Source organism: Scardinius erythrophthalmus (genome assembly GCF_964197995.2).
Source record: "Scardinius erythrophthalmus genome assembly, chromosome: 23".
In the NCBI taxonomy this organism is placed as follows: Eukaryota; Metazoa; Chordata; class Actinopteri; order Cypriniformes; family Leuciscidae; genus Scardinius; species Scardinius erythrophthalmus.
The window spans coordinates 11815279-11824399 of NC_138243.1; positions in this window are offsets into that span (position 1 = coordinate 11815279).

Here is a 9121-nt window from a genome sequence, read left to right on the forward strand (position 1 = left end):
AAGGGCACGAGTGAAAACACACACAGAATAATTATGAAGCCGCTGACCTCTTGCTCGCGCAGCATACGCCATTGGCAAACATCTGTAGCAGAGTCCAGGAGAGTGAGTTTAGTATTTCTGCAGTGTTTCAAGTATTGGATCCTACAGCTTTACTTAAATGGTCATGAAACCACCCTCTTTCAGCTCAAGTCTAGCTCACAATCTTTTTGAAAAATGCAACTTAAATGGGCGTGGGAGGGAGGGGGAGTGGGTGTGGTCAAAGCCAGTGGCCAATGCGACTGTCACTGTCAGTGGTAAAACGTGAGGAAATGCTAGAGTTTTTATAGCTGGCAAAGTTAGTCTAATGAAATACACTGACACCTTATTTTTGTCCTTAAAAAGTAACTAAATACCCTGCTACACATATTAGCCAGTAATCATAATTCTATTTAAAACATGTAAATGTACATGCATATCGGCCATTATAAAATATATATTTGTTTATATACACACTATAAATGCATATATTTGAAAATAATACATTTTCCGCAAAAAAAAAAAAAAAAAAGTTCCGTAAATAGCATAGACTACGCGCCCCCTAAACCCACTAAAGATGGACAATGAATGTGACAGAAATTTGCACAAACTTAGCATACGTTGAGGTATTATCGAAATATCTACATTTTAATAACGAGTGATTATTTAACAAAAGGCAAGTAAAACGGTCAGGGTTACATTTTAGACACACACACACCTCTGAAGCGATAGAAAAGTCCTTGGGACCGCATCACTCGCAAGACGAAACCTGCATTGGTGTACAAGGCCGAAGTCCACCATTCTTCAGTTGAATGGTTGCTACTGTACACACACATAATTTAGATGTGCCCGTGGTTGATGGCCAACCAACCACCTGCAGTCAGAGTCTAACCCTGGCAGCATCGCGGGGACATTGCCTCTCTCATCTACTACGCGATATCACAGTTTGACATGCCTGTCTTTGGAAAGTTTCACGTGGTGTCATAAATAATTAAAAAACAGTGTCTTCTCATTGGATAAGAAAACTTAGTCATGAATAATTATGAGACACCGATGAGTCATCAAAGTACTATTAGTGCTCTGACACAATGAAGATTTTAAACCCGGAAGACGAAAATAGCGAAAAAAAAAAATCTAATTTAACCATTTTCCCCCTACTATTAAATCTAACAGATGCTAACATTGTCTTTAATGGTGTTCAACACACATACCTCTGTTAAAATCTCAGAAAATTTGGTTTAGGGTTTCATGACCCTTTAAGAGGAACCTGATTTCAGGCCACATTTGTTATCGATAACTCCTTAAGGATTCGAGTTAGGTTACATTAAAATGCAAGATTTTAAAGCCTTTTTTGGGAAATCCAAACAAATGTAGCTCTTGGAAGTAGCTAACAAAAAGGAACGCTGTTTATAGGAGCATGAGAGTAGCAGCTGTTGGTAAAACAGTGTAGCTTTTCAAGTAAATGGCTATTTTGGCTATCAAGCATCAATGCATGTTTTTTTTGTAACACTTTAAAGGGGTGGTTCAGGATTTCCGACATCGGACCTCATTTTCAAGTGAGCCTGGTTGTTATTCATCAGTAGAGACAGTTTTCAAAAAAATTCATCCAGTCCTTACTTGTGGATAGTTCGCCAGTGCTAGGCTAGCGCGAGTCAATGGTTCACGTTAGCCTGCCATTAAAACCACTCCACAGTAGGCTCCACCAAAAGCAAATAAATTATAACGCCAGACTATCGATGTAAAAGTCTGTTGAGAGTATAATGTTAGAATTCAAACTACCCTTTCATCACATTGCATTAGTTATAATTTGTTCCCTGTATTTATAAGCAGTCTACAGCAGCGGCGGAGTTATATTTGGTTACCTAGGAAACCGAGAGAGCCGGTCCACATAACAATCACGCAGGTGTATTTACCTGCCGCTGACACTCATCACTAAAGTTGCCATAACAGAGTATCTACATAGGACTATGGCCACGTTTGAAAGCTATGACAGTGTTTCAGACTTTGGAGACGATGAAGACAAGGAATGTGTTTTATTCAACAAACCGTATATGTTTGAGCCGAAATACACAGACGAAGAATTAATTATTACTTATAATTATTATTATGTTGAATAGATATGCTGCTACTAATACTAGCTAGCTAGACATAAGCTACCGACTGTAGTGTGCTTATGTTCTGTGTTTACTTTTCGGCGCAATACTAATAACCGGAGCAAATTAAAATTCCGCCGCTGCTGGGAAACTAGTTCCTGTAAATGTAATGCGATAATTGAGATACAAGAGTACTTTGATTTCTAACATTATTCTCTCAATAGACATTTACATCGATAGTCTGGCGTTATCATTTATTTGCTTTTGGTGTACTTTGGAGTGGGTAAAACTGTTTTTAATGGCAGACTAACGTGCACCGTTGACTCGCGCTAGCCTAGCACCGGCGAACTATCCAAAAGTAAGGACTGGATGAATTTTTTTGAAAACTGTCTCCACTGATGAATAACACCCAGGCTCACTTGAAAATGAGGTCCGATGTCGAAAATCCTGAACCACCCCTTTAATGCTTTTCTGACATGCATAATGGAATAGTAATCAAATGTGCTCTCATAGAATAGGTCTTTGGAAAATGCCCAAATGATGTACTTGTTGTGGATTTGAAGTCCTACTTTCTTCACTTATGGCTCCTGGTTTTTCATCTTATGATTCAGAAAGATACCCCGTTTGATACTCCGTTCATTATGCCCATGGGCAACAGTCTTTTCATGTGCATGTGCAAATGTATGAGTTGGAACATCCTTTGATTTAATCTGTTCATTCAGATTCTGGTTAAAAAAGATTATTTGATTCTTTTAACCCTTCCATCTTCTTCTTCTTTTTTATAGTGATCACTATGTTTTCTACTTGGTTATTCATTTGTTAACGTGCCCCCTCACAGAGCTGTGAAATCTGATTCAGTTGATTGAATCTCTTCATTCAGATGGTTCATTTAAATGAATTGGTTCAAAAGGATTAATAGATTCATCTAAATCCTTCCATCTTCTTTTTTTAGTAATCACAATGTTTCTACTTGTTTATATAAATTTGTTTGTGTGCCACTATCATAGAATTAGGAAATCTGATTCATTGGGTGAATCTGCCAGAGGTCTTCAATCCTGCTCCTGGAGAGCCACTGTCCTGCAAAGTTTAGTTCCAACCCTAATCAAACACACCTGAATCAGCTCATCAAGCTCTTCAGAATTGCTTGAGTATTCAAAGGCAGGTGTGCTGAAGCAGATTGGAACTAAACTCTGCAGGACAGTGGCCCTCCAGGAGCAGGATTGAAGACCTCTGATTTAGATGGTTTAAACCCTTTCATGTTCTTTTTTTATATAATGAACACTGTTTTCTACTTTTTTTTTGCATGTTTATCACTCTCATAGAACTGAGAAATCGTATTTGATTATATTTGCTATGAAAAAAAAAACATAATAGGTTTTTACAGTAAAATTTAATGTACTTTTTTTTAGACGTAAACAGAACAAGTCAACTTATGTGAAAAACTGTAAACTGACATTCCCAGAATTCCTTGCATGACACTTCACATGTAAAAGTATGTTCTTTTTGTTTTTGTCATGTAATATATTTGTTATCAGTTATGCACATTTGTGTGTTGTACAGTATGTTATATCTTATGTTGCTTAATGAATGTTTATTGCATTAGGTGTTGTGTGCTGCCATGGTGTTTTGTGTTTGTGTGAATGACTGTGCACCTTCTACTAGTATTTACTTCAGCTTGAGGAAAAGCTACTTGTGATGAACTTTTTTACTGTATTTTTTTTTTTGACAGAATTATTCTGGTAACCACAGCTGCCATGTTTTTTTTTTATATACAAAACTGGATTTTTTTTCATGTATGATTAATTTAAATCGATTGCTTCAAAAATATTTACATTTTTGTTAGTATTACAGTATGTTGCTAAATACATGTTTTAAATAGGTAGCTCAGATTTAAAGAATCTTCCACACACTGCAGCGCAAGTCAGTGGTCTCATACCTTAACAAGAAATGATAGCATTTATTGTAGTGCTGATTGAGCTAATCGAGTGAAAGAATAAGAAATGCTCTACTACATAAGCAGCTTAAAGCTTCTCTCGGGCCCAGTTCATGTTTAAATGCCCCAGCGGGGTGCCTAACCTTTCAGCTGAAGAGGTTTTCCACTGGACTTTCTTGGCCCCACAAGATGGACTTTAAATATCTCATCCCACCATTTTCAGTACAAGACAAATGATAACATCTAGAATGACACCTTTCTTCTTTGAGGGGACAGAATCTGAAGGAGTGATCAAGAGAACGGTGTCTTGACCTCAGATACTAGACCACTTTTGCACCGATTCAAAAAAGGATTGAAAAGAACTGGCACATCATGTAAAATTAGAGGACACCCTGTGGTGCTGGAAATTGCAAAATTGCAGTTTCAAAATCTTAGGACCTTTATGATATATTTTTTTTTTGGTTATAGGAAATATGTATTTCTTTTGAGCATCAACAAGATGGGTGGCACACAGGTCTTACAATGCGGGGGCAGGAGATCAGCAGATGAAGAAAAAACAGCTGCTGCAATGACGTTTTTCTTGAATAGCAGTTGGCATTCTTCCTTTATAAAGTGGCACCGGACACCAATTCCACTGAATCGTTCTTCTTCAGTGTATTGACTTGTCACCATCTGACAAGCCCAACAGAAAGAAACCCTTGTTATTAGCGACACCGGTGGCCGTAAAGTGAACTGCAGCCAGCAACTTACTGATTCGTGGCCTCAGTACGCTGATTTCACGCAGCCGTTATTTTGAAATCGAAAGCGAGTCTCCAGTGGGAAGAAAACCGGAAGTGTCGCCTTTAATCATAGGAGAGTCTTGAATGCGATGGCGTATTGTTGTGTTTAATGATGTTGTGTCAATTCTAAAACTGTACATATATTTCTTTCATAATTTAGACTATATACAGTGAAATTCATTTATAAATAAAAAATATTTTTTTTTAAATATAATTCAGAAAGTAAAAAAAGAAGCAGGAATGAACTATATACATATCCTATATTGGATATTAACATCCAATAGTGTAAATCGCGGCAGCAGCTATAGGTTGGTAGTCCAAAGGCATTGTTGTTTATCTTTTCTTCCGGGGTTTTTCCCACCGGAGCCTCACTTTCGATTTCAAAATGGCGGCTGCGTGAAATCAGCGTATATAGGTACTCACGGTGCAGTTCTTTTTAAATTTTTTTATTTTATTTTTTTTGCTTAGAAGTAGGGCTGGGCGATATGACCAAAAAATCATATCTGTATTTTTTGGTTAAATGGTGATATGCAATATATATCTTGGTACTTTCTACGTTTTTCTATTTGGATAAAGAAAATCTGTATTTATTTAAAAAAAAATATGCCCAATGATATCCTACAAACAATGTTGATATTGAAGGAAATGGAAACAAATAATGAATGTAATGTAGGCTATGCAATATATTATGTGCAAAAAGGTTGTTAAAATCACATTACATTCTAACTTTTGTTTTGAAATTGACTAAAGGCTAAACTGAAAAATGAAAATAAAAACAAAAGCACAAACTAATTATATAAACCTGCATTTGATTACCCCATTATAAATGGTCACTTTCATAAAATACTTGTACGTTTACAATTCCACATATCGCACATATTGTCTCCAACAACAAATATTTTAGCAATATGTATATTTTAGTTAGAATTATTGCGCTACTATTCTATTGTGCTCCGTCTTTTTGGCGCGCTCATTCGCGGAAACTTGAATTTTAGCGGAGATTCACTTGCAGAAGGCTCGTCCTCTCCTGACAGTGAAATTGACATATCTGTTTGACTTTCTTTACAGATGGAAAATATACCTGTGAAATGTAAGTTAAGCACTGAGGAAAGCACCACATCTCAAACGCATTCAACATCGCAAATATTTATGTCAGTCAGCAACAATAGCCTATCTGTCAGAGCATCTGACTGGGCAAGCTGCTTTAAACTTGTTAACTATCTTACCAGTTATTTTGAAGCCCTTAATATAAGCTTGTGTCATGTATTGGACAAATTGTACTATGTACTTTCACTGCAGCAGCTCACACTGCATCCTCGGCTATTTTTCAGATGTGCTCATATCAAACTACTGTATGGATATAAACGGTATTGCCTCATTCCATATAGTTTCAAAAAAAAAAAATATATATATATATTGATATATCGTACAACTCGATATACCGCCCAGCACTATTAGAAGTAAAAAGAGCCCTATTCAGATGGGATAAGTTTTACATGAAGAGGTGGGGTAAAGTAATTATTACCAGAGCTTCTCAGGGATTTGTAGTCCTGTCCGAATGTGCCATCTCAGTAATCATTACGGAAAATATCAGTAAAGATTAAGGTGATTTTTTTCTGTGAAAAGGTTAAATTACCTCAGGTGATACTAATCTCATGAAAAAAAAAAAAAAAAAAAAAAAAAAGGAGGCGCTTGAAAAAGCATTCAGTTGCGTTCTAGGCGGTGGGACAAGTCTGTGGCAAACCTCAAGTGTTTTCAACACAGCATTCAGATCAAAAAGAAGGTTGAAAGCACTTGTTAGAGGCACACAACTACTTTTGGCTTTAGGTAAGTGCCGATTACCAGCAGAATCCAATCAGAATTTAATTAATTTAATTGATATATGATATATATCATGAGGGAAGGGAGGTGACGGCGGTGCGTAAATCGAATTACCTCTCCCACTTCTGGTAGTTTTACTGAAATTTCTTATCTCATGCGAATTGGCCATTAATATTACAGACACCCTGTGGTAAAGTTACAATACTCCATCTACCCTTGTAAAACCAATCCCTTCCGAATAGGGCTATAGTATGGAAGAGAGGTTCTCAGGAACACACATAAATGTCAGATCCCTTTGATTTTCACAAGTCCTTCATGTAAAAAAATCAGTCAACATGCTTTCATAGAAAACCTAGGAAGGCTTTGTTTTTTAAGTTCCGTTACAAGCTGTTCACACATTGGCAATAAAAGATTGAATAATACTTGAAAATTCATACATATAGCCCCTTTAATATAATTGTATTATTTACTATTAACATTAATTATTGTAAGGAAAGTGATTCATTTATTTAAATTTAAATGGTAAATGGTAAATGGACTGCATTGCAGCTGGGGTTAGGTGTCTTGCTCATGGACACCATGACACTTGGTTTAGGTGGAACCAGGGATTGAACCACCAACCATTCAGTTTGTAGACAATCTACATGAACCACTGAGCCGCTGCCGCCCTGCATTTAAAGCTGCAGTCCGTAGTTTTTCCTCTTTGTCGCCATCTCTGTTCGAAATCTGCAATTGCAGTTTTGCCTCGGCACGGCACAGCACGGATGAATCCAATGTTTTGAGGAGAATGTGCGGCTGTCAGTCACCGCGCCGGTGTGGATCCTGTCATTCGGAATCACAGATTCTACTTTTTGGAAGTATGACCAACATAAGAATTTTCACCAGAAAATGTCATCTGAACAAGTAAGTAACATCCACAAGGAAAAAAAAAACACTGCAGTAAATCGCGCTATTAAATCTAACAATCACTTATCATATCACGTCAAACCGTGCAAATTATACTTTGATCTCAAATTGTTAATATTAACAACATCAGCATTGCGTGACTCCCTTTAATGCCCTTCCGATATTTATCCTTGTTTTTGCGTGGGCCCGGTTGCAGTCTTTTTTTTTCTGTAGCCACTCCAAAGTCCGAAGTCTTTTGTATTTTACACTGGTGATTGTCGTTTGAACCTTTCTGGATCCGCCATCAAATTGCTAAGTTTAATTATATCAAGTGCTGTGAGAAAAGGCTATAAATTTCCACCTCCAACATCCTCACACACAATATAGCCTACTAGCCGAGACTCCTTCTTTATGTGTACAGATGTGACGTAATGACGCAAAGACATGCTCGAATTTCCCGTGGAAATCCACCAGTACCACTGGAGTTAAAAAACATTATTATAAGCTTACCGTTTTGAATCGAGCTAAGGCAAGCAGATCGTTTTGAACACTGGCTAAATGTACTTGCTCAATTTATTTTGGATAATTTTTAACCCAAAGCTTGGGTTAGCTTCAATATAAAGTAATTAAATATGAACATTTTCCAAAGTACCATAGCTCCTTTTTATATTTCACTATAATCACTATAATTCAGACCAGTTGCAATAAGCTCTAAATTTAATCAGTTTTTAGAAATCACACTGAACAAAATAAAACAGTTAATAATCAATAAGCGAATGTGTTCATTTTGATAGTTTTTCCAGAACTAAACATGCATACAAATGACATTCAAAATGACAAAAATGAAAATCGACAGTCCTGTACATTAGATCGTTAAATTACTTTATTTCTGATCTCATCATCAAAATTTTTACAAAACATTTTTTTCTGACAATAATATACTCAAAGAAGAGCCACATTTTTGCATTTGGAGCAGGTCTTCACAAAACTGTTTTCAATCTGCGTACAGATGAAAACAAAAGAAAACAACAGAGAAGGGTTATAACAATGCATATTTACATCCCACAGAAAAACAATAACCCATAGCCCGAGACCAGGCAAAGCCAGAGAAACATGATTTTCATGGAAGTTAATGGGCCTGCGGAGGATGAAGTGGAAGGTTAAAACACAGGGATAGAATACAAATGAGAGACAATATTGCTTTTCATTGTGTTTTTGCCCTATGTAATCCATTAATAGATTGAGTGAGGGGAAATTAATCAGAACCAAAAAGCCCAAATTCTCTTGAATCGTTAGTTTGAGTTCTCCATAAATCATCACGGCCCAGATCGCTGATATCTACACAATTAGCAGTGATGTCACGGCTTTTTCTACAGCACATATTTCAATTGAAAGGATGGTGTTTGAGGTCTCGGCTGAGCACCGGTTTCTTTCATACAAAAGCGGCTCTGCTTTACAAATGGAACAAAACATCCGACTCAAGATGTTATGCTGAGGAACCTTGAACATGCTTGATGGGTTTGCAGACAGCCAGCTTAACAGACGTCATTTTAACAAAAGCGTTTTTTGCTGTTGATACATCAAGCACTCGGGTA